This window comes from Schistocerca nitens, chromosome 4, assembly GCF_023898315.1.
Source record: "Schistocerca nitens isolate TAMUIC-IGC-003100 chromosome 4, iqSchNite1.1, whole genome shotgun sequence".
Classification (NCBI taxonomy): domain Eukaryota; kingdom Metazoa; phylum Arthropoda; class Insecta; order Orthoptera; family Acrididae; genus Schistocerca; species Schistocerca nitens.
Window position 1 is genome coordinate 271,478,702 of NC_064617.1, and position 24,819 is coordinate 271,503,520.

Here is a 24,819-nt window from a genome sequence, read left to right on the forward strand (position 1 = left end):
CATTTACCCTGATTGAGCCGCGCTCCAGAGACACGACAGTATGCATCAACTGCCCCTTTCAACAACGGGATATCATCACGTTGACGGAGGAGAACAACGACATCATCCGCATATGCCTTAACACTGAGCTTTCCACCAGAGGGGGTCATACCATGAAGCTTGAGAACAATAGTCCGAAGCAGCGGTTCCAGGGACAATACGAATAAAGACATAGAGAGCGGACTACCCTGAGGCACCCCGCGGCGGATAGCAATGGGAGGCGTCAGCTGCCCATTGACTGACACCCGAGCAGTTATTCCCCTATACAAATTGCCAAGAACACCACGTGAGGAAGCGTGAAAACCTATTGTACCTAAAACACGATCTAAAAACACATGACTGACGTGATCAAAAGCCTTATAAAAATCAAGGAAAGCAAAGGCACAATGTACGTTTGTAACCGCCGCAACCGAGATAACATCCCGATATTCGGCTACTGGGGTCAGAATAGATCTATCATGAAAACAACATTGATGTGCACCAATCACACCCCGAAGCAGAGAAGACAACCGGCTATTGAGCGCTCTAGCAGCTGTCTTGTAGTCAAAGTTCAGCAATGTGAGCGGACGAAGATTGGCAGCAGATAAACGACCAGAGGACTTCGGAATTAAAACAATTTTCCCTACTTTAAAATCGGCAGGCACATCCATCCCCCTGACAATCTCATTTAAAATCTGCGTAAAAATGCCACCCAAAAGAGGCCAAAAACGGAGATAAAATTCTTTAGGCAGGCCGTCTGGACCCGGCGATTTACTGGACGGAGAGCGAGCAATAAAATCGAAAACATCATCTACCTGGAACTCCCGGAGAAATTCGCCGTTCGCGTCAGGCGCGATCGTCGCAGTTAGATCCCCAAGGACATCATCCGAAAGAGACTCACCAGAATCATCGGCAGAATAGAGACTAGCGTAATACTGATGGAGAGCACGAACCATTTCCTCCTGTGCAATAAGCTGCCGTCCATCATCCACCGTAAGAGAAGAGATGAAGGAGCGACGACGACGAGTCTGATGCCGTAGCAGGTGGTACAAGGATGTCAGTTCACCTTCAACAAGAGAGTGAGGTTTCGACTTAACTCGCAGACCATCCATCTGCCGTCGTTTAAGGCTTAAGAGTTTGGCTTTAATACGACGAACATCATGGATCCGCAGAGGAGAGGTACCCGCCGCATCATATAGTTCACGCAGGACAGAGTAGTAATATTCATACGTGTTCTTAAAATCACGCGCCCTTGCAGCACAGTAAAAAATCAAAGTCTGACGAATCTTGGGCTTGGCAAACGCAGTCCACCATATCAGCAAGGAGGGGTAACGCGGGACAGAGCGAAGACATCGCTCCCACACGGCACTTATAACATCATCTATAGCACTGTCGGCAAGGTGGGAAACATTTAACATCCACTGGGAACGATAAAGTTTTGCAGGTTGGTGACTAAGATTTATAGTTGCAGTAAAAGCACAATGGTCAGAAAAACTAGTAGGAATAACGTCGACAGAAAGAATTTTATCACATAAAAATTCAGAGAAGTAGAATCTGTCGAGTCTACTGCATGAGGACGCGGTAAAAAACGTATATTTCACCAGGGTGGGATATTTGTGTTCCCAAACGTCACGCAGATGCATCGTACGAACTAAGTCATGTAAATCGCGGCAATAATTAAAATTGGGAGACTGGTCTTCAGGGCGTAAAACACAATTAAAATCGCCTCCGAGCAGGAGACTCCGAGGACTCTGGCGCAAAAGATAAATAAGCTCTTCCTTATAAAAGCGCGATCGAGTCACAGTGTGACCCGAACCAGAGGGGGCATACAAAACAACGAGGCGGAGATCAAAAAGACGACAACCAATCCCACGGCCAGAGTCAAGGAATTCAATGTCAGTAATAGGAATGCCCTCTCGAAAGAAAAGAGCAGTTCCTGTTGAATATTCCGGCGCGACATTAAAAACAGTTTGAAATCCAGGTAGAGAGAGATCAGAAAACAACACTTCCTGCAAAAACACTACGTCCGCACAGGCGTCGTAAATAAACTGCCGCAAAGAGGCAATGCGAACGTCGGACTCAATACGGTTAACATTTAAGGTAAGAAAGGTGTATGCTTGAACCATAGAGAGAAAGTGAGAGAGGAAATCACCTACAGCGACGCACCAGCGTCACAGTCCATAGCAGGGGAGACGGAGGCATCCGAGGGAGGGGGACTGCTACCCCGATCCGCGGATCCCTTACGCTTCGGTTTTTTACGAACAGCATTAACGTTCGGCTGAACGCGTAACTTGCGTCGGCTGACGGGCAAGGAAGCTTCAGCCGCCGGTGACGTAGGAGGGTCAAGTTCTGTATCCGACACCACCCGCGCCGGTCCACATGCGGGATCCGGGGTCGCGGGGGAAACATCCGACAAAACGGAATGGTCAACACCGACACTAGCATCCGGCAAACATGGACTGCACGGAGGCGAAACGTGAGCAGGAAGGTCCGAGGCCGCAAAGTTGGAAGGAAGCGGAGCAGCACCGCTGGCAGAGGTATGGGGCAGCGAAGCAGGAAGTTGTCGCGGCTCCACTTGTTGTGACAACGAAGTCGGTTCGGAAGACGGCGCCAACAGGCCCGACCGACAATCCGACTCGAGAGACGCTGCGTCGGAGGCCGGAGGGGCGTCAGCAGCCGCCACCGGAACCGCTACCTCAGGAGGGCAGGGAGCAGCTACAGTACACAATGGCTCGGAGGATGCCGGTCGCTCGGACTGGGGCATCTCAGGGAGATCCTCATCCGTACTATTGCCATCGTGTGGGCGACGCCTCTTATTATTCAAAAGTGGCACACCCACCTGAGGGACAGACGGAACAACATCAGATTTAGCACGCAAAGGAGGAAATTCTGTGTCAGGGGTGCGCAAAACCTGTGGCGGGGCGCTACTACCAGTGGACTGTGCTACACCAAGAGCAGAACCACCTGCAACGAGGTCGGCGACCGTTAACTTGCGACGCTGTTCGAGAGAATTTTTTAAAACAAATACCCTCCGCGGACAGTCGGTACGCACGTGACCACTTTCATTGCACAAAAAACAGGTGCCAACCTGACCACTATATGTTACATGGACACGATATCCACCGATCTGCAGGTGAGACGGAATATTCTGCTTAACGTGCATTTCGACTGAACGAATACCACTGTAACATTGCAGGCGATGTTGGCTTGACCAGCGTTCAAGGCGAATGCTCTTTACATCACCATACTTTTGTAGACCTTCCTTAAGATAGACATTATCCACCTCCGGTGGAAGGTTGTAAACACGAACACTGGTGTACGTAATGGAAGCATTGGAAAGCAGCACGGTACTTACAGAATTATCCCGATGCCGAAAGAGAACTTGATGACCATATTTAGAAAGAATTTTATCAACCTGAAGTGGGTCCATAAACTTAACAAAGAAAACATACAGTTCGGTATCAAAATAAGCAGTGTGCACCTGATCCGAATGAACACCAAAGCTATCGACCAACCAGTCATGGATCTCAAGGGAACTAGGTTGCACATGGCGGGTTGACTTGTCAAAAGTAAAACTAACTGTAGCCTGACGAGGAATAACCTGGGACGACATTTTCAAACTATGCGGTCGAAACCGCTACACAAAACACACTGAAAGAAAGACAGAAAGTAACACAAGGTACGAAACAACGACGGAAAAACACTCACAGACGTTGCAACACAACACGTAAACAAAGAAGATAGTCCACTATACGTAACGCTACGGCGGAGCGGAAGACTAGGCACGTCCACACTGCACGGCGTCTAAAGCGGAACTACCACTGAGTTACACCCCCGCCAGAGCAACTACATCTGGGACGAGTCTCTCGTGGATCCTACTGTCATTATTTCTTAGGTTTGAACGGTACAGTAAGTGTTCGAGGAACCTATTCATTACAAGACCTAAGCAGCGTCGACTCCGTGGCGCAACGGTAGCGCGTCTGACTCCAGATCAGAAGGTTGCGTGTTCAAATCACGTCGGGGTCACAATGAAATTTTCGTTTACGAAAGCCATAGGCGAGTATCTCAGTTTAATCAGATACCAAACGATTACAGAGAACGGACGAACAGAACTTGCTTGAAAAAAGCTACTAGTGCAATTTTCGCGTTCTGACATTAAGGTGAAGGCGCCGACTCGCACTTTCTCCAGGCGCGAAGTGTCTAGTATTTTTGATATTTATATCGTTTAACGCTAATATATAACTGAGAGATAATGATTACGCAATATTTTGCTCGATTAGACGTCTTTAGCCAGGCAGAGTATAATATTTTTCCTTAAGTTATGGGAATAGAAAGATCGTGAAAGGGGGTATAGCTCAGTCGTAGAGCATTCGACTGCAGATCGAGAGGTCCCCGGTTCAATCCCGGGTGCCCCCTTCATTTTTCAGTATCTCGAAAAAACAAATGACGGTTGTCGCGGTGAGTTGCAAATACATGTTTCAGGTGCACTCCGCACGCCATACCGAAGGCTTTGGAGCAACATTTCAATGGGGGGATCGCAGCCCAGGCTCTTGCAGGTCATCGTCCTCCCGCCATGCGGTCGAACTGTACGAAATCCACTTGCTTGGGGGAAGAATCTTGTACACTGAATTTTATAGAATATGGTGATAGGCAAAAGTTTTCATGTACTGCTGCACGGAGAAACAAAAATTGGAGGAGCTGGGATTTGAACCCAGGACTTTCTGCATGCGAAGCAGACACTCTACCACTGAGTTACACCCCCGCCAGAGCAACTACATCTGGGACGAGTCTCTCGTGGATCCTGCTGTCATTATTTCTTAGGTTTGAACGGTACAGTAAGTGTTCGAGGAACCTATTCATTACAAGAGCTAAGCAGCGTCGACTCCGTGGCGCAACGGTAGCGCGTCTGACTCCAGATCAGAAGGTTGCGTGTTCAAATCACGTCGGGGTCACAATGAAATTTTCGTTTACGAAAGCCATAGGCGAGTATGTCAGTTTAATCAGATACCAAACGATTACAGAGAACGGACGAACAGAACTTGCTTGAAAAAAGCTACTAGTGCAATTTTCGCGTTCTGACATTAAGGTGAAGGCGCCGACTCGCACTTTCTCCAGGCGCGAAGTGTCTAGTATTTTTGATATTTATATCGTTTAACGCTAATATATAACTGAGAGATAATGATTACGCAATATTTTGCTCGATTAGACGTCTTTAGCCAGGCAGAGTATAATATTTTTCCTTAAGTTATGGGAATAGAAAGATCGTGAAAGGGGGTATAGCTTAGTCGTAGAGCATTCGACTGCAGATCGAGAGGTCCCCGGTTCAATCCCGGGTGCCCCCTTCATTTTTCAGTATCTCGAAAAAACAAATGACGGTTGTCGCGGTGAGTTGCAAATACATGTTTCAGGTGCACTCCGCACGCCATACCGAAGGCTTTGGAGCAACATTTCAATGGGGGGATCGCAGCCCAGGCTCTTGCAGGTCATCGTCCTCCCGCCATGCGGTCAAACTGTACGAAATCCACTTGCTTGGGGGAAGAATCTTGTACACTGAATTTTATAGAATATGGTGATAGGCAAAAGTTTTCATGTACTGCTGCACGGAGAAACAAAAATTGGAGGAGCTGGGATTTGAACCCAGGACTTTCTGCATGCGAAGCAGACACTCTACCAATTTTTTTTTTTTTTTTTTTTTACTCGACCGTGACAGGATACGAACCTGCAATCTTCGGATCCGAAGTCCGACGCCTTATCCATTTTTTTTTCTTTTTTTTTATAGTGCTCTACCATTTTTTTTAAATAGTATAGCGAGCGGGGCAGGCAGATGGCGGCAAGGAGGGCAGGGGTCAGTTAGTCCGAGGCCTGGCCACGGTGCCGCCCTCATACCCGTCATCACTCACATTGATGGGAAAGGAACATTGAGTTTTTTTATTTATTTATTTATTTTTAATTTTTTATTTTTATTTTTATTTTTTTTTTTTGGGGGGGAAAGCATCAATATGGGATTGGAGCCAGAGCATTCGGTTGATACATGAACGGGTGAAGGTTGTAGAGCTCGAACAGCTATCCAATACCTGTTCTATTGAATGCAATATGAAGCATATTACCGTACTTGCGACGGTGATCCGCGTAGTTTCTAATTTTAATATATTCCGTTTCCATGTGTAACTGAAACTCGCTGTAATCTTCGCCCGTCAGCCGATTGAAGACATGACTTGTATATTGGCCCAACAGCCACATGACGGCATTATTTTTAGTTGGCGGAAAATATTTGACGTCTGGTCTGTGCAGTAATTTCGTGTCAATGTTATTTTCAGAAGTCCTAGTTATAAGGGCGACCTTTTGACGAACCCATTGCCAATTGCGCATGCGGTGACTGCAAGTATATCTGTGGGGAACAGTATCCACTTGGTGACAATCTGGACAATGGGCTGTGTCGCTTAGCCCAATCGCATGCAGGCGCTCATTTGTGCTGATAATGTTGTTAACCGTTTTGTACCATGTCGACCTGACCAGGGACGGAAGTACACTGCTGCTGATGTTCGCCCACAGGACATCCCAATTGACTCCAGTGTGCTTTTGTTCGATTTTGTTCTTGCCCTCATACTGTTTCCTGTGCTCCAGAATGTCCTTGGCAGTTAAGGGTCGATGTTGGAGAAGGACCTCCCGCAAGTAGCTCTTTTCCAGATAATATGTGCGGATGTGGGAGAGCTGGTAGTCGATCGTCTGCACATTGATCGGCGGTTCTACGCTTTTCGGCGCGACTGCCTCAAACAACTTTGCCGTAAGGGTGTCAGAGTAGTTTTGGATTAAGGATGTCATCCGTTTAATGTACAAAGCCATTGCTTTGGCGTTCAGATCGGTCAGACCCATACCGCCATGCAGAGGGTCGAGGGTCACAGTCTTCACGTCAACTCGAAATATTTCCCCCCGCCACAGAAAATTGGTCAACTTGCTCATTATCTGTTTGGCTATGACAGTGGGGATTGGAAAGACCTGTGCCACATAATATGCTCGCGACAGGATACATGTATTTATAAATTTAACCCTCTGAATTTGGTCCATACTGCGGTAAACGTTATCTGTTAAAGCACCCTTGACTTTGAACGAGACATCCCGCCAATTTGCCGTTATCATCCTTTGTGGAGGGACCGTCAGTATCGTCCCAAGAGATTTGTGTTCCGTAACAGGGGTAGCCCATTCTAGGCCGACATCGTCAAGTCCCCTTATACGTAGAAATTTGCTTTTAGTGTCATTCATTTTTGCGCCAGAAGCGGAACAATAGCTTCTGAGGTCTGCCTCCAGTTGAATCACATCATCCCTGTTCCTCACGACGATGCCGACATCATCAGCATATGCCCCAACTGCAGTTTTCTTCCCGGCGATCGTTATGCCCGTCATGTGCTCTTGTACTAGCCGCAGCAATGGTTCTAGGGAGATGACAAAGAGCAACATGGAAAGGGGGCTTCCTTGGGGGACACCCCTTGCGATGGTAATTGGTCTTGTGAGCTGGCAGTTGACGGAGATCGTGGCGGCCAGACCAGTGATCATATTGCGCACGACAGCGATGGAGTCACACCCGAAGCCCATCCTCCGCATCGTTTCGAAGAGGTATTTATGGCTGACACTATCAAACGCTTTATAAAAGTCAACAAAAAGGAGGCCGCAATTAATGGTGCTGGCAGACGACAGAGCGACGATATCTCTATATTGTGCTATAGTCTGAAATATTGATCGCCTATAAGCACAAGTTTGCTGTTGCCCAATTAGGTTTGTGGTCAACGGCATCATTCGATTGTTTAAAGCTCTTGCAATAATCTTATAATCTGAATTAAGAAGAGAAATCGGCCGGAAGTTATTAATCTTTTTACCTCCCTTATTTTTAGGAATCAACACGATTTTACATTCTTTAAGTTCTGATGGTACAAACTTTCCCCGCAGTACGTCGTTAACGGCTTGTGTCAACTTATCACCTATGATACTCCAATATCGTTGATAGAATTCGACCGGAAGGCCATCAGGGCCCGGCGATTTACTTTTAGGGGAGCAGCGAATTATTTCAAGGACTTCATCTGGACTAAAAGCCGACAATAAGCCGGCGTTGTCGTCGGCCGTAATTGTGGAGGTTGTAAACGCAAATAACTCATCCAAATCGTCCTCTTGCGTTGCTTCTGCCTCATACAGGGCACTGTAATACCTGTGGATTTCTCTGATTATCTCGTTTTGCACAGTGAGGACAGTACCGTTTTCTAATCTAAGTTCGTCCATGAATATCCGTCGTCGGTTCTTGCGATGTTTAATCAGATGATATAACGCAGCCGTTTCGTCCTCGCTAACAGATCTGGCTTTTGACTTAAGTTTAAGACCCTCCAGTTGTTTTCTCTTTAAGCTTAATAATGTCGCTTTAATTTTCTTGATGTCGGACAAGCGCCTGTCTGAGCCATCAGCCTGATCATACAAATCCCTTAAGACCATGTAGTAAAATTCCATTGTACGGTGAACTGCCCGAGATCTCTCTATACTATAAGATATAATTACTTTTCGTAATTTGGGCTTCGCCTTGCGGGTCCACCACTCCAAAACACTCGGAAAGTTGTGTACAGAGCGCAAGCAAAATTCCCAAGCTGTCTTTAATTCGACCTCGAGCTCGTCGGCTGTGAAAAGGCCGACATTCATGCTCCACTGATTCCTAAACCAGTGAGTTGGTTGCCGGTCTAAGTTTATGCAGGCACTCACACTACAGTGATCAGAGAAGCTGACTGGAGTGATTTCCACTTGTAGCAAATTCCTCACTATGTGACTTGACATATAGATTCTATCAATCCTGCTACTGGAATTATGTGAAATGTGCGTGTATTTCACAAGCGTGGGATACTTAACTTCCCATGCGTCCCTCAGTTTCATTTGGGAGACAAGAAAGTTTAATTCAGGGGAATAATTAAAATTGGGGGATTGATCTTTATGGTGCAATACACAATTAAAATCGCCTGCAATGATCAAGTTTGGAGAGTCTCTCCGCAATAAGTAAATGATATCCTCCTTAAAAAACTTCGATCTGTCAGCGCGCCGTGTACTTCCAGATGGTGCATACAGATTGATTACACTGACGCCCATGATATTCACGCCTATGCCCCGTCCAGAGTCTAACTTTTCAACATCGGTTAGAGGTATTCCTTCCCTGACTAAAATCGCTGTGCCAGCACTGAATTCAGGAGCGAAATTGATTATTGCAACATAGCCGGGAATGTTAATTTGCCGTGTAGCAACCTCTTGTAAAAGGGCAATATCTGTACCAGAGTCAAACAAAAATTCTTTTAATAAAGCAAATTTTAACTCTGACGTAATCCTATTGATATTAAGGGAGGTGATAGTATAGGCCTGTAGCATATAGGTAATGAGATGTAAAAGTACAACAAAACAATTGCATCGAGCTCAAGAGTGCCGGCTGCAGAATTAAAAAAAAAAAAAAAAAAAAAAAAGGTATAATGTGGGCAGCCATAAGAGGATTATTGGATCAGGAAGCGAAATAAAAACTATAACAAGTGATACACTACGAATCATAGGCCGGTTGTAGCAAAAACGACACAATGAATGCTGTGAACCATAACCGGATAAAAGGACAGAAAAAACACGAAGAAGCTTTGTAACCTTAGGTGACAGCATGGAACAAACCTTGTACCAACGGAATTACTGCTGTGGAGGGTGGGCTTCGCCGAGTTCTTGGCTGTTGTCATCACCGGATCGTTCCCTCACAATTTCATAACTAATATTTCGGGGTACTACATCCGCCTGCGAGGAAGTGGAATTTCCCTTGTTGCGAGAAGCTGAGAGATTTGGCTGTGTATTGAGCCTTCGTCGTGGGGCGTTTTGAGATCCCGAAGTTTTTGTGGATTCTTTGAGACGCGGTCGTGTCGTTGTCACAGCACTGCCGCCGGCAGCTGGCGGGTTGGTAAACACTCTCACTTGTTTACTTCCGCCCGGAACTTGTTGTCGGGCGTCAGCTGTAGCGCGTTGTTGACACAACACTTCCTCACTGTGTGCGCGTTGTAGCGGCTGTTGTCCTTCGGGCGCGGCACTCATAATTGGAGGTTCCTGTTCATGACCCGGCGTCTCAGAATTCGACATCCCCTCAAGTCCATCCGCATTGGCTTCAAAATCGACCCGCATAACATCATGTGGTACTAAATCCTCCGCGATTGATGGTTTTGGTTTCCGGGCTGCAGGAGTCGTGTGAGATACTTCCTCATCTGAATGCTCATCACTACGTTCCAGCGGCCTTTTCTTTTGCTGAGATTCACTTTCAAGACAAACCGGCGCAGCAGTTTGCCGTCCTACGAGTGGTGGAAACGCATCAGCGTTTATGGGCGGGGTCTCGGAGGTAATTGCTTGGGGAGCATCAACATCAGGGTGTGCAGAAGAACCAGAAGTATCCACTGCCATTACCTCGTTAAGTGTTAATCTACGCCGCGGCTGGAGATTATTTTTTAAGACAAAAACTCGGCGGGGGCAGTCCTGGCGAAGATGGCCTAGTTCATTGCAGATATGGCAGGTGGGGGCTTGACCAGAATATATAATGTGAGCCTTATAACCATCAACCGTGATGTGAGAAGGAATGTTCATTTTTACTTCCATGTCCACAGATCTAATCCCATTGAAACATTGTAATTTGTAGCGAGACGACCACTTTTCGTTGACAATTTCTTTAACCTCACCAAACTTAGAAAGTGCATCTTTAATTTTAGCATTGTCAATCTCTATGGGCAAGTTAAGTACTCGAACTGTCTGAATCGAGGTATCGGCACGTGTTACATTAACCATACTAGTGGTGCCGTCGCGATGAACAAAAGGGACTTGTTTGCCGATTTTTTCAAGAAGTCGATCAACTGCTACTGGACTGAGAAACTTGACAAACACGCAATAACGATCAGAATCTAGCTGGGTGGTGTGCACAGAATCAGAAGTGATGCCTATTACCTCGGTTAGCCAGTCATGAATCTCGAGGGCGGTCGGTTGAACTCGGCGGGTATCCTTGTCAAAGCCAAAAACCAGGGTGTTTTTCCGGATGGTGGTAGACATGGCGCTGTGGCTGTATGGAATCCGGTCAAGCCCGAATCCCGTACAAGATCGGCAAGTTGCTGACGAAAAGGACGACCACAAAAAAAAAAAAAAAAAAAAAAAAAAAAAAAAAAAAAAAAAAAGGTACAATGCACGTGAATCACTCGGAACACGGAAACACACAACGGCAAACAGTAAACACTGGCAACGACACCGACGACGCGGAGCAACCAGCTAGCACGTCCGACCGCGGCGACAGCGAATGCCGGAATGCCACTGAGTTACACCCCCGCCAGAGCAACTACATCTGGGACGAGTCTCTCGTGGATCCTACTGTCATTATTTCTTAGGTTTGAACGGTACAGTAAGTGTTCGAGGAACCTATTCATTACAAGACCTAAGCAGCGTCGACTCCGTGGCGCAACGGTAGCGCGTCTGACTCCAGATCAGAAGGTTGCGTGTTCAAATCACGTCGGGGTCACAATGAAATTTTCGTTTACGAAAGCCATAGGCGAGTATGTCAGTTTAATCAGATACCAAACGATTACAGAGAACGGACGAACAGAACTTGCTTGAAAAAAGCTACTAGTGCAATTTTCGCGTTCTGACATTAAGGTGAAGGCGCCGACTCGCACTTTCTCCAGGCGCGAAGTGTCTAGTATTTTTGATATTTATATCGTTTATCGCTAATACGAGGGCTATTCCGAAAGTAAGGTCCGATCGGTCACGAAATGGAAACGACTATGAAAATCCGATAAAGCTTTGCACAGATGTGTTGGGTAGTGTCTCTAGTATAACCCCAGTTAGCATCACGTCGCTCTTCTCATTTCTGAGCTCGCAGTGAGTGCGTAAAGATGTCTAGAAAATAGTGTCTGCCGCCAAGTACGGGGGCCTGGTGAGAAATTTCCCCTGAAGCTATGCAGCTAACATTACATAACTGTCGTGCTGTGTCGTCTTCAAGACAATTCTCAGCCGCATTCTGCAGGGGCAATGAAGATGCTCCTGCATCGTTTTCAAATGGAAATGTGAGAGTACCCACAATACAGCCCGTAATTGTCTCCCTCTGAGTTTCAGCTCTGGTCACATGAACCGCTGGTTATGAAGACAACATTTCGGCACAAGACAACGAGCCGTAGGCCAGCGTAGAGAATTGGCGGAGAGCACTGGCGGCTGCCTTCTATAGTGAGGGTATGGGAAAGTTGGTACAACGCTACGATACACGTCTAAGTCGGGTCGGCGACTATGGAGATAAGTAGCTGCAAGGTGTATCTAACTGTTGCAAATAAAACATTTTTGATTTTTACCGTGGTTTCCATTTCGCGACCTATCGGACCTTACTTTCGGAATAGCCCTCGTATATAACTGAGAGATAATGATTACGCAATATTTTGCTCGATTAGACGTCTTTAGCCAGGCAGAGTATAATATTTTTCCTTAAGTTATGGGAATAGAAAGATCGTGAAAGGGGGTATAGCTCAGTCGTAGAGCATTCGACTGCAGATCGAGAGGTCCCCGGTTCAATCCCGGGTGCCCCCTTCATTTTTCAGTATCTCGAAAAAACAAATGACGGTTGTCGCGGTGAGTTGCAAATACATGTTTCAGGTGCACTCCGCACGCCATACCGAAGGCTTTGGAGCAACATTTCAATGGGGGGATCGCAGCCCAGGCTCTTGCAGGTCATCGTCCTCCCGCCATGCGGTCGAACTGTACGAAATCCACTTGCTTGGGGGAAGAATCTTGTACACTGAATTTTATAGAATATGGTGATAGGCAAAAGTTTTCATGTACTGCTGCACGGAGAAACAAAAATTGGAGGAGCTGGGATTTGAACCCAGGACTTTCTGCATGCGAAGCAGACACTCTACCACTGAGTTACACCCCCGCCAGAGCAACTACATCTGGGACGAGTCTCTCGTGGATCCTACTGTCATTATTTCTTAGGTTTGAACGGTACAGTAAGTGTTCGAGGAACCTATTCATTACAAGAGCTAAGCAGCGTCGACTCCGTGGCGCAACGGTAGCGCGTCTGACTCCAGATCAGAAGGTTGCGTGTTCAAATCACATCGGGGTCACAATGAAATTTTCGTTTACGAAAGCCATAGGCGAGTATGTCAGTTTAATCAGATACCAAACGATTACAGAGAACGGACGAACAGAACTTGCTTGAAAAAAGCTACTAGTGCAATTTTCGCGTTCTGACATTAAGGTGAAGGCGCCGACTCGCACTTTCTCCAGGCGCGAAGTGTCTAGTATTTTTGATATTTATATCGTTTAACGCTAATATATAACTGAGAGATAATGATTACGCAATATTTTGCTCGATTAGACGTCTTTAGCCAGGCAGAGTATAATATTTTTCCTTAAGTTATGGGAATAGAAAGATCGTGAAAGGGGGTATAGCTCAGTCGTAGAGAATTCGACTGCAGATCGAGAGGTCCCCGGTTCAATCCCGGGTGCCCCCTTCATTTTTCAGTATCTCGAAAAAACAAATGACGGTTGTCGCGGTGAGTTGCAAATACATGTTTCAGGTGCACTCCGCACGCCATACCGAAGGCTTTGGAGCAACATTTCAATGGGGGGATCGCAGCCCAGGCTCTTGCAGGTCATCGTCCTCCCGCCATGCGGTCGAACTGTACGAAATCCACTTGCTTGGGGGAAGAATCTTGTACACTGAATTTTATAGAATATGGTGATAGGCAAAAGTTTTCATGTACTGCTGCACGGAGAAACAAAAATTGGAGGAGCTGGGATTTGAACCCAGGACTTTCTGCATGCGAAGCAGACACACTACCACTGAGTTACACCCCCGCCAGAGCAACTACATCTGCGACGAGTCTCTCGTGGATCCTACTGTCATTATTTCTTAGGTTTGAACGGTACAGTAAGTGTTCGAGGAACCTATTCATTACAAGACCTAAGCAGCGTCGACTCCGTGGCGCAACGGTAGCGCGTCTGACTCCAGATCAGAAGGTTGCGTGTTCAAATCACGTCGGGGTCACAATGAAATTTTCGTTTACGAAAGCCATAGGCGAGTATGTCAGTTTAATCAGATACCAAACGATTACAGAGAACGGACGAACAGAACTTGCTTGAAAAAAGCTACTAGTGCAATTTTCGCGTTCTGACATTAAGGTGAAGGCGCCGACTCGCACTTTCTCCAGGCGCGAAGTGTCTAGTATTTTTGATATTTATATCGTTTAACGCTAATATATAACTGAGAGATAATGATTACGCAATATTTTGCTCGATTAGACGTCTTTAGCCAGGCAGAGTATAATATTTTTCCTTAAGTTATGGGAATAGAAAGATCGTGAAAGGGGGTATAGCTCAGTCGTAGAGCATTCGACTGCAGATCGAGAGGTCCCCGGTTCAATCCCGGGTGCCCCCTTCATTTTTCAGTATCTCGAAAAAACAAATGACGGTTGTCGCGGTGAGTTGCAAATACATGTTTCAGGTGCACTCCGCACGCCATACCGAAGGCTTTGGAGCAACATTTCAATGGGGGGATCGCAGCCCCGCCAGAGCAACTACATCTGGGACGAGTCTCTCGTGGATCCTACTGTCATTATTTCTTAGGTTTGAACGGTACAGTAAGTGTTCGAGGAACCTATTCATTACAAGACCTAAGCAGCGTCGACTCCGTGGCGCAACGGTAGCGCGTCTGACTCCAGATCAGAAGGTTGCGTGTTCAAATCACGTCGGGGTCACAATGAAATTTTCGTTTACGAAAGCCATAGGCGAGTATGTCAGTTTAATCAGATACCAAACGATTACAGAGAACGGACGAACAGAACTTGCTTGAAAAAAGCTACTAGTGCAATTTTCGCGTTCTGACATTAAGGTGAAGGCGCCGACTCGCACTTTCTCCAGGCGCGAAGTGTCTAGTATTTTTGATATTTATATCGTTTAACGCTAATATATAACTGAGAGATAATGATTACGCAATATTTTGCTCGATTAGACGTCTTTAGCCAGGCAGAGTATAATATTTTTCCTTAAGTTATGGGAATAGAAAGATCGTGAAAGGGGGTATAGCTCAGTCGTCAGTTCCGCTTCAGACGGCGTGCTGTGAGGACGTGTTAGCGCTCCGCTTAGCTGCTGTGTTTCGAAGTCGTGACTAATTCTTGTTGCTCTTCGTTCAGTGTGTGTTAGTGTTTTGTGTCGTTGTCCTTGTGTTGTCGACGTCTCTTTTGTTTCTTTCTTGAAAGCGGTTTTGGCCGCTGTTTATCTGCTGAAATGTCTACCATGTTTCCCAGGAAGCTTACTGTGCGATTTGGTTTTGACAAGTCTACCCGGTATGTACAACCCAGCTCACTGGAAATTCACGACTGGATTGTTGATGTTGTTGGCCTCACATCTGATCAGATACATACGGCTTACTATGATCTGGAACAATACTGTTTCTATGTCAAGCTGCTCTCACCTTTGGTGCTGGAACGGATCTTAAACAAATTTGATGGGGAAGCTGAATTCCGACACCGTGACAATTCGGTGAGTAAGGTCACAGTTTCTAATGCTGATGTTGATTACAAGCATGTGCGTGTTTTTAACTTGCCCCCCGAGGTTGACAACTGTTATTTAAAAGATGTTCTTTCTAAGTATGGGGATATCAAGCTAATTAGGAATGAACGGTGGTCCAGCCAACACCGGTTGCAATGCTTTAGCGGTGTGCGTTCGGTCGACATGCATGTCAAGCATAATATTCCCTCTCATGTTCAAGTTTGCGGATATAAAGCGCATGTTATGTACAGTGGACAGACTTTGACCTGTCATGTCTGTAATGAGAGTGGACATATGAGGCAGGATTGTCCGAAACGGGTCTTTGTTTTGCAAACCCACTTACAGCAGCGCAAAAAGTTAACTCTGGCCGACCTTGTGAAGGAAACTTCTGTGTCAGATGGGTCAAGTTCCTCCATCCCGGACAAAGATGAAGATAGGGCGCAGCATCGTGCTGCTGACTTTCCACCGCTAGCGCGAAAGGAGACTTCAGCCTCTTCTGTTGTTCAAAGTAGTGTCGTTACTCACAACAGACGCCGCACGTACGATAGCGGTAGTGCAGACGAAGATGACAATGTGGCTAAGACTTCTGTCGATGGCGCTTCGCAACCGCTGTTTGAGATTCCGGGCTCCGAACATTCCATGCTTTCGGTTTGTAGCGCCAATTCTCCGGTGACAGTTGCAAAGTTGGATCCATTACCCGTAAACGAACAGGCCGCGGTAGCTTCAGTACCACGCCTGTCACCTGAGGCATGTCAACCGATGCAGACCGACCGACCGACCGATGTTGACACCGTTTGTAGCCAGGTCGTGGACATGCGTGAGCGTCAACAGCTGGCTACGTCACCGCCTCAGCCCGACAACAAACAAACGGAAGGTTCCACTGTTGATAAACACTCCGCTCCCGAAAGAGAATGTGGAAGAGATAGGACGCCGGAAGTAGTTTTGCAGTCTGAGCAACCACCGTGTGCAGCGGAGGAGGAGCTGGCACCTGACGTCAGCTCCGATCCTCCTACCCCGCCTTCCGCTGCGAATTTCTCCACGGGAGGTTGGCGCCGCCACTCGGTGAAACCAAATGTCAATGTTGTTCGCAGGAAGCCTAAAAAGAAAGGTTCCCACGCCGATGCTGACGCACCTTCCAAGTCAGATTCTCACGAAGGTTCTGGCGTGGAATGATGGCTTGATAGTTGGTTAGATATCTCCGTGCTTCATGTTGCAATCCTACACGCTTTCCACCCTCAATATTAACAGGATCCAGTCGGATTTAAAACTCGCTGCTCTCAAACAGTTTCTCTACGACTCAGCGACTGACATCGCCTTTCTTCAGGAGGTTGTCTCGCCCCGCCTCGACTTTCCCGGATTTGTAGGTTTTTACAATGTTTCACCGGAAGCGCACGTCGGTACTGCCATTTTAGTTCGGGAAGGCATTCCCGTACAAACAGTTGAAACGTTAGAGTCGGGGAGAGGGATTGGACTTACAATAGCAGGGGTCACTTTTGTCAATTTATATGCACCCTCTGGTAGTAGTCACCGGGCAGCACGAGCCGCGTTCTTCAAAGACGATATCATTTACCTTTTGCGGCGAAATCCCTCACCACTGATACTCGGTGGTGACTTTAATTGTGTTCTGGGCCGCAAAGATCAGACTCCTAATTTTAATTATTCTGGTGAGCTGCGACGCCTTGTTGCTGACCTCAAACTTCACGATGTGTGGGAGGTAAAATACCCCACACTGGTGAAATTGACTCATACCGTTGCCAACTCTTCTAGCAGAATCGACAGAATTTATGTTTCGGATGATTTAAAAAGCAACGTAACACACGCTGAAACTGTTCCCGTCATTTTCTCCGACCATAGTGCGTTGTTAACATGTCTCAATCTGCCACAACAACCTACTCGCCGAGTACGCAACCAGTGGCATCTAAATGTTTCTTTATTGTCGGACACAGAATTAGAAGACGAAATAGTTGCTGCATGGGTGCTGTGTCTCCGTTCACTTCACAACTTTCGAAGTGTGATTGAATGGTGGACCAGACGGGCGAAGCCAAAGATCAGGAGTGTTTTAGTATCCTTTAGTATCCGCAGGGCTAGGGAACGGAAAACCACCGTCGAGTTCTATTACAGTGTGCTACGGGATCTTTATGATCAGGCGGGAGCGGTGACGACACGCCTGAAAGATGTCAAACTGATAAAAGCCAAATTACTGCGCTTGAAACGTCAAGAACTGGAGGGCCTTAAGGTACGGTCCAAAGCGAAATCCGTCATTGCAGATGAGACTGCTGCCTTGTATCATCTTATTCGCGACAGCAAAACTAGGCGAGGCACTTTCATAGACGAACTTCAACTCGAGGATGGTACCAAAATCAGCACGCAGCGGGGAATACTCCAGGAAATCTCCGCTTACTATTCAAACATGTATGCACCGGGGGATACAAATGTGGACGATTATGACGAACTTTTTGGCTCTCATACTCCACAACTTACGGGAGATGACAATGACGCTATTTCTTCGACTGTCGAAAATGATGATGTTTACGCCGTAATCTGCAATTCTGCCGTTAACAAATCGCCAGGACCTGACGGCCTCCCCGTTGAATTCTATAAAAGGTTTTGGCATTTAATAGGAGATAAATTCACCCAACTAATCAATGAAGTCTTACGGGGAACACCGGTGCCAGCAGAATTCAAACAGTGCAAAATTGTACTTCTCCCGAAGAACAAGGGTTGCAAACGTTTAACTAACCTCCGACCGATTTCCCTTTTGAACTCTGATTATAAACTTCTCGCTCGAGTACTCCATCACCGCATTATGCCGCTCACCGCTAAAATCATTTGCCCCCAACAGACTTGTGCCTTTAAGAAGACCATCCTACAAACTGCTGCTTTATACCGGGACGTCGTTGCCCTGACTCACGCATGCAATATTAAATGTGGACTGCTTTTTGTCGATTTCCACAAAGCGTTTGATCGGGTCGATCATCCGTATCTGATAGAGACGTTGCGCCGGATGGGATTTCTTGCCACCTCCATAGCCGTCATCAAGAACGTGGCGATGGGAATCACAGCACAACTCTCTGTTAATTGCCAGTTGACGCAGCGCATTGAAATACGACGAGGCGTCCCACAAGGCAGTCCCTTGTCAATGCTGCTTTTTGTTCTTTCTCTCGAACCCTTTTTACGACAGCTACGATGTCGGCTCACCGGACTTACAGTTTCAGGAATGAAAACTGTGGTGGGCGCATATGCGGATGACGTTGGCGTCATCATTAGAAATCAGGCGGATGTGTCACACCTCGAGTTGGCGCTCGCGGCCTATTGTTCGGCATCCGGTGCGAGGCAGAACGTTCAAAAAAGTAAATTTCTAAACCTCAAGGGGCTTGCCCAGTTGCGCATTGCGTGGGCGACTCCTGTCCATCAACATAAAGCTATTGGAATAGTCCTGACGACATCCATTTTCCGAATGATCTCGATAAATTGGCGCGATGTTTTACGGACTATCCAGGGGGCATTGATTGCCAATCACTCCCGCTGCCTGGACCAATTTCAAAGGGTTCGCTTATTAAATACTTATATCTTGTCCAAGGCTTACTACACTGCACAGATTTTCCCTCTTCCCGCCATGATAGCAAAGGCCATTATGTCCCGCTTAACAAATTTTTTGTGGCGTGGGGAATTATTTCGTGTCTCGGGCAAGACAGCAATTCTGGATCCTTGTAAAGGGGGCCTGGGATTGACGGACATTAACTGTAAAGCAATGGCATTATATGTCAACAGAACATTAACTATCATGTCCAACTCCCCGGAATGCCTCACGGCGAAGTTGTACAATATAGTCCGGCCGCAAAGTGTCGACCCCCCAGTCCATCTTCAGCACATCAGTTTTAAACTTAAACATATAAGGAACTTTTATCTTGAGTGCAGCTACATCAGCAAAGAACTTTTACGGTCGCCGACAGTCACGGCGAAAGCGATTTTAGCAGAACGGCAACAGCTGCACAGGAACAATGTCATAGAATCCAAGTTCCCTGGATTCGCATGGGACGTCGTCTGGAAAAATATTAGTTGTTCGGTTCTTTCGAGTGATGCACGGACAGCGTGGTACAAAGTTATCCATAATCTCATCTGTACTAATGAACGTCTCTTCGGAATAGGGTTAAGTGACACAAACCTCTGTGGCAAATGTCACCTTGTCGACACTGTGTGTCATCGATATACGTGTGGCGGCCATAATTACAACTGGCAGTGGATCAGAGAGAAACTTGCCCTCATCACCAGGACCGCTGCGCACACTTTTACCCCTCAGCATTTGTACCGCCCCGCTGATCGCTACTTCCCTCAGACGAAAAACAATACAGTGATCTGGCTCAAGGGGAAGTTCACCAGTTACATTTTTAACAACGTTGGAGGCGACAATCACCTTGAATTTTTAATGTATATGGAAACAGAATTTGCAAAGATGCTCCAGTACCCGGCTCATAAGAAGACATTTGGTAATATGCTCCACATTGTTTTCGAAAGGATGGGAATAGGCTAGTGACCACTGATTGTCTTTCATGGTGACATGGGAGGGGTTTGGAGCGCGAAGTACTGGCAGTGCCGCGAAGAGGCCCCACTGCTTTTGCGGCGCGTCTCTGACCCCGACCTCCATCACCAGGCGCACAAGAGAAAGGATTCACTCCCGACGATTTTACAGCCGGTTTTACATTACCAAACAAATAAAGAAATAAAAAAAGGGGTATGATTCAAAAAAAAAATTAAAAAGACTAAAAATTGGAAAAAAAAAGTGGCTAGGATACCTGGCTCTCACCCAGGAGGCCCGGGTTAAAAAAAAAGGAAAAAAAAAAAAAAAAAAAGTCGTAGAGCATTCGACTGCAGATCGAGAGGTCCCCGGTTCAATCCCGGGTGCCCCCTTCATTTTTCAGTATCTCGAAAAAACAAATGACGGTTGTCGCGGTGAGTTGCAAATACATGTTTCAGGTGCACTCCGCACGCCATACCGAAGGCTTTGGAGCAACATTTCAATGGGGGGATCGCAGCCCAGGCTCTTGCAGGTCATCGTCCTCCCGCCATGCGGTCGAACTGTACGAAATCCACTTGCTTGGGGGAAGAATCTTGTACACTGAATTTTATAGAATATGGTGATAGGCAAAAGTTTTCATGTACTGCTGCACGGAGAAACAAAAATTGGAGGAGCTGGGATTTGAACCCAGGACTTTCTGCATGCGAAGCAGACACTCTACCACTGAGTTACACCCCCGCCAGAGCAGCTACATCTGGGACGAGTCTCTCGTGGATCCTACTGTCATTATTTCTTAGGTTTGAACGGTACAGTAAGTGTTCGAGGAACCTATTCATTACAAGACCTAAGCAGCGTCGACTCCGTGGCGCAACGGTAGCGCGTCTGACTCCAGATCAGAAGGTTGCGTGTTCAAATCACGTCGGGGTCACAATGAAATTTTCGTTTACGAAAGCCATAGGCGAGTATGTCAGTTTAATCAGATACCAAACGATTACAGAGAACGGACGAACAGAACTTGCTTGAAAAAAGCTACTAGTGCAATTTTCGCGTTCTGACATTAAGGTGAAGGCGCCGACTCGCACTTTCTCCAGGCGCGAAGTGTCTAGTATTTTTGATATTTATATCGTTTAACGCTAATATATAACTGAGAGATAATGATTACGCAATATTTTGCTCGATTAGACGTCTTTAGCCAGGCAGAGTATAATATTTTTCCTTAAGTTATGGGAATAGAAAGATCGTGAAAGGGGGTATAGCTCAGTAGCATTCCGGCTTTCGCTGTCGCCGCGGTCGGACGTGCTAGCTGGTTGCTCCGCGTCGTCGGTGACGTTGCCAGTGTTTACTGTTTGCCGTTGTGTGTTTCTGCGTTCCGAGTGATTCACGTGCATTGTACTTTTTTTTCTTTTTTTGTGGTCGTCCTTTTCGTCAGCAACTTGCCGATCTTGTACGGGATTCGGGCTTGACCGGATTCCATACAGCCGCAGCGCCATGTCTACCACCATCCGGAAAAACACCCTGGTTTTTGGCTTTGACAAGGATACTCGCCGAGTTCAACCGACCGCCCTCGAGATTCATGACTGGCTAACCGAGGTAATAGGCATCACTTCTGATTCTGTGCACACCACCCAGCTAGATTCTGATCGTTATTGCGTGTTTGTCAAGTTTCTCAGTCCAGTAGCAGTTGATCGACTTCTTGAAAAAATCGGCAAACGAGTCCCTTTTGTTCATCGCGACGGCACCACTAGTATGGTTAATGTAACACGTGCCGATACCTCGATTCAGACAGTTCGAGTACTTAACTTGCCCATAGAGATTGACAATGCTAAAATTAAAGATGCACTTTCTAAGTTTGGTGAGGTTAAAGAAATTGTCAACGAAAAGTGGTCGTCTCGCTACAAATTACAATGTTTCAATGGGATTAGATCTGTGGACATGGAAGTAAAAATGAACATTCCTTCTCACATTACGGTTGATGGTTATAAGGCTCACATTATATATTCTGGTCAAGCCCCCACCTGCCATATCTGCAATGAACTAGGCCATCTTCGCCAGGACTGCCCCCGCCGAGTTTTTGTCTTAAAAAATAATCTCCAGCCGCGGCGTAGATTAACACTTAACGAGGTAATGGCAGTGGATACTTCTGGTTCTTCTGCACACCCTGATGTTGATGCTCCCCAAGCAATTACCTCCGAGACCCCGCCCATAAACGCTGATGCGTTTCCACCACTCGTAGGACGGCAAACTGCTGCGCCGGTTTGTCTTGAAAGTGAATCTCAGCAAAAGAAAAGGCCGCTGGAACGTAGTGATGAGCATTCAGATGAGGAAGTATCTCACACGACTCCTGCAGCCCGGAAACCAAAACCATCAATCGCGGAGGATTTAGTACCACATGATGTTATGCGGGTCGATTTTGAAGCCAGTGCGGATGGACTTGAGGGGATGTCGAATTCTGAGACGCCGGGTCATGAACAGGAACCTCCAATTTTGAGTGCCGCGCCCGAAGGACAACAGCCGCTACAACGCGCACACAGTGAGGAAGTGTTGTGTCAACAACGCGCTACAGCTGACGCCCTACAACAAATTCCGGGCGGAAGTAAACAAGTGAAAGTGTTTACCAACCTGCCAGCTGCCGGCGGCAGTGCTGCGACAACGACACGACCGCGTCTCAAAGAATCCACAAAAACTTCGGGACCTCAAAACGCCCCACGACGAAGGCTCAATCCACAGCCAAATCTCTCAGCTCCTCGCAACAAGGGAAATTCCACTTCCTCGCAAGCGGATGTAGTACCCCGAAATATTAGTTATGAAATTGTGAGGGAACGATCCGGTGATGACAACAGCAAAGAACTTGGCGAAGCCCACCCTCCACAGAAGTAATTCCGTTGGTACAAGGTTTGTTCCATGCTGTCACCTAAGGTTGCAAAGCTTCTTCGTGTTTTTTCTGTCCTTTTATCCGGTTATGGTTCGCAGCATTCACTGTGTCGTTTTTGCTACAACCGGCCTATGATTCGTAGTGTATCACTTGTTATGGTTTTTATTTCGCTTCCTGATCCAATAATCCTCTTATGGCTGCTCACATTATACCTTTTTTAAATCTGCAGCCGGCACTCTTGGGCTCGATGCAATCGTTTTGTTATACTTTTACATCTCATTACCTATATGCTACAGGCCTATACTATCACCTCCCTTAATATCAATAGGATTACGTCAGAGTTAAAATTTGCTTTATTAAAAGAATTTTTGTTTGACTCTGGTACAGATATTGCCCTTTTACAAGAGGTTGCTACACGGCAAATTAACATTCCCGGCTATGTTGCAATAATCAATTTCGCTCCCGAATTCAGTGCTGGCACAGCGATTTTAGTCAGGGAAGGAATACCTCTAGCCGATGTCGAAAAGTTAGACTCTGGACGGGGCATAGGCGTGAATATCATGGGCGTCAGTGTAATCAATCTGTATGCACCATCTGGAAGTACACGGCGCGCTGACAGATCGAAGTTTTTTAAGGAGGATATCATTTACTTATTGCGGAGAGACTCTCCAAACTTGATCATTGCAGGCGATTTTAATTGTGTATTGCACCATAAAGATCAATCCCCCAATTTTAATTATTCCCCTGAATTAAACTTTCTTGTCTCCCAAATGAAACTGAGGGACGCATGGGAAGTTAAGTATCCCACGCTTGTGAAATACACGCACATTTCACATAATTCCAGTAGCAGGATTGATAGAATCTATATGTCAAGTCACATAGTGAGGAATTTGCTACAAGTGGAAATCACTCCAGTCAGCTTCTCTGATCACTGTAGTGTGAGTGCCTGCATAAACTTAGACCGGCAACCAACTCACTGGTTTAGGAATCAGTGGAGCATAAATGTCGGCATCTTAACAGACGACGAGCTCGAGGTCGAATTAAAGACAGCTTGGGAATTTTGCTTGCGCTCTGTACACAACTTTCCGAGTGTTTTGGAGTGGTGGACCCGCAAGGCGAAGCCCAAATTACGAAAAGTAATTATATCTTATAGTATAGAGAGATCTCGGGCAGTTCACCGTACAATGGAATTTTACTACATGGTCTTAAGGGATTTATATGATCAGGCTGATGGCTCAGACAGGCGCTTGTCCGACATCAAGAAAATTAAAGCGACATTATTAAGCTTAAAGAGAAAACAACTGGAGGGTCTTAAACTTAAGTCAAAAGCCAGATCTGTTAGCGAGGACGAAACGGCTGCGTTATATCATCTGATTAAACATCGCAAGAACCGACGACGGATATTCATGGACGAACTTAGATTAGAAAACGGTACTGTCCTCACTGTGCAAAACGAGATAATCAGAGAAATCCACAGATATTACAGTGCCCTGTATGAGGCAGAAGCAACGCAAGAGCACGATTCGGATGAGTTATTTGCGTTTACAACTTCCACAATTACGGCCGACGACAACGCCAGCTTATTTTCGGCTTTTAGTCCAGATGAAGTCCTTGAAATAATTCGCTGCTCCCCTAAAAGTAAATCGCCGGGCCCTGATGGCCTTCCGGTCGAATTCTATCAACGATATTGGAGTATCATAGGTGATAAGTTGACACAAGCCGTTAACGACGTCCTGCGGGGAAAGTTTGTACCATCAGAACTTAAAGAATGTAAAATCGTGTTGATTCCTAAAAATAAGGGATGTAAAAAGATTAACAACTTCCGGCCGATTTCTCTTCTTAATTCAGATTATAAGAT

The 24,819-nt window shown here is 46.4% G+C and overlaps 16 non-coding genes across 16 annotated transcripts; 12 read left to right on the forward strand and 4 right to left on the reverse strand.

Moving 5' to 3' along the window:
• The first annotated feature begins 3,972 nt into the window (after positions 1-3,972).
• Positions 3,973-4,044, forward strand: Trnaw-cca (transfer RNA tryptophan (anticodon CCA)). The gene has a single exon. It is a non-coding gene; the product is annotated as a tRNA-Trp (tRNA).
• A 318-nt stretch (positions 4,045-4,362) lies between these two features.
• Trnac-gca (transfer RNA cysteine (anticodon GCA)) lies at positions 4,363-4,434 on the forward strand. Its single transcript has one exon. It is a non-coding gene; the product is annotated as a tRNA-Cys (tRNA).
• Positions 4,435-4,708: 274 nt separating this feature from the next.
• Trnaa-cgc (transfer RNA alanine (anticodon CGC)) lies at positions 4,709-4,780 on the reverse strand. Its single transcript has one exon. It is a non-coding gene; the product is annotated as a tRNA-Ala (tRNA).
• A 118-nt stretch (positions 4,781-4,898) lies between these two features.
• On the forward strand, positions 4,899-4,970 carry Trnaw-cca (transfer RNA tryptophan (anticodon CCA)). The gene has a single exon. It is a non-coding gene; the product is annotated as a tRNA-Trp (tRNA).
• Positions 4,971-5,288: 318 nt separating this feature from the next.
• On the forward strand, positions 5,289-5,360 carry Trnac-gca (transfer RNA cysteine (anticodon GCA)). Its single transcript has one exon. It is a non-coding gene; the product is annotated as a tRNA-Cys (tRNA).
• A 6,122-nt stretch (positions 5,361-11,482) lies between these two features.
• Positions 11,483-11,554, forward strand: Trnaw-cca (transfer RNA tryptophan (anticodon CCA)). Its single transcript has one exon. It is a non-coding gene; the product is annotated as a tRNA-Trp (tRNA).
• A 983-nt stretch (positions 11,555-12,537) lies between these two features.
• Positions 12,538-12,609, forward strand: Trnac-gca (transfer RNA cysteine (anticodon GCA)). The gene has a single exon. It is a non-coding gene; the product is annotated as a tRNA-Cys (tRNA).
• A 274-nt stretch (positions 12,610-12,883) lies between these two features.
• Trnaa-cgc (transfer RNA alanine (anticodon CGC)) lies at positions 12,884-12,955 on the reverse strand. The gene has a single exon. It is a non-coding gene; the product is annotated as a tRNA-Ala (tRNA).
• Positions 12,956-13,073: 118 nt separating this feature from the next.
• On the forward strand, positions 13,074-13,145 carry Trnaw-cca (transfer RNA tryptophan (anticodon CCA)). The gene has a single exon. It is a non-coding gene; the product is annotated as a tRNA-Trp (tRNA).
• Positions 13,146-13,463: 318 nt separating this feature from the next.
• Positions 13,464-13,535, forward strand: Trnac-gca (transfer RNA cysteine (anticodon GCA)). Its single transcript has one exon. It is a non-coding gene; the product is annotated as a tRNA-Cys (tRNA).
• A 274-nt stretch (positions 13,536-13,809) lies between these two features.
• Trnaa-cgc (transfer RNA alanine (anticodon CGC)) lies at positions 13,810-13,881 on the reverse strand. The gene has a single exon. It is a non-coding gene; the product is annotated as a tRNA-Ala (tRNA).
• A 118-nt stretch (positions 13,882-13,999) lies between these two features.
• On the forward strand, positions 14,000-14,071 carry Trnaw-cca (transfer RNA tryptophan (anticodon CCA)). Its single transcript has one exon. It is a non-coding gene; the product is annotated as a tRNA-Trp (tRNA).
• Positions 14,072-14,389: 318 nt separating this feature from the next.
• Trnac-gca (transfer RNA cysteine (anticodon GCA)) lies at positions 14,390-14,461 on the forward strand. Its single transcript has one exon. It is a non-coding gene; the product is annotated as a tRNA-Cys (tRNA).
• A 247-nt stretch (positions 14,462-14,708) lies between these two features.
• Positions 14,709-14,780, forward strand: Trnaw-cca (transfer RNA tryptophan (anticodon CCA)). Its single transcript has one exon. It is a non-coding gene; the product is annotated as a tRNA-Trp (tRNA).
• Positions 14,781-20,755: 5,975 nt separating this feature from the next.
• On the reverse strand, positions 20,756-20,827 carry Trnaa-cgc (transfer RNA alanine (anticodon CGC)). The gene has a single exon. It is a non-coding gene; the product is annotated as a tRNA-Ala (tRNA).
• A 118-nt stretch (positions 20,828-20,945) lies between these two features.
• On the forward strand, positions 20,946-21,017 carry Trnaw-cca (transfer RNA tryptophan (anticodon CCA)). Its single transcript has one exon. It is a non-coding gene; the product is annotated as a tRNA-Trp (tRNA).
• Positions 21,018-24,819: the final 3,802 nt, after the last annotated feature.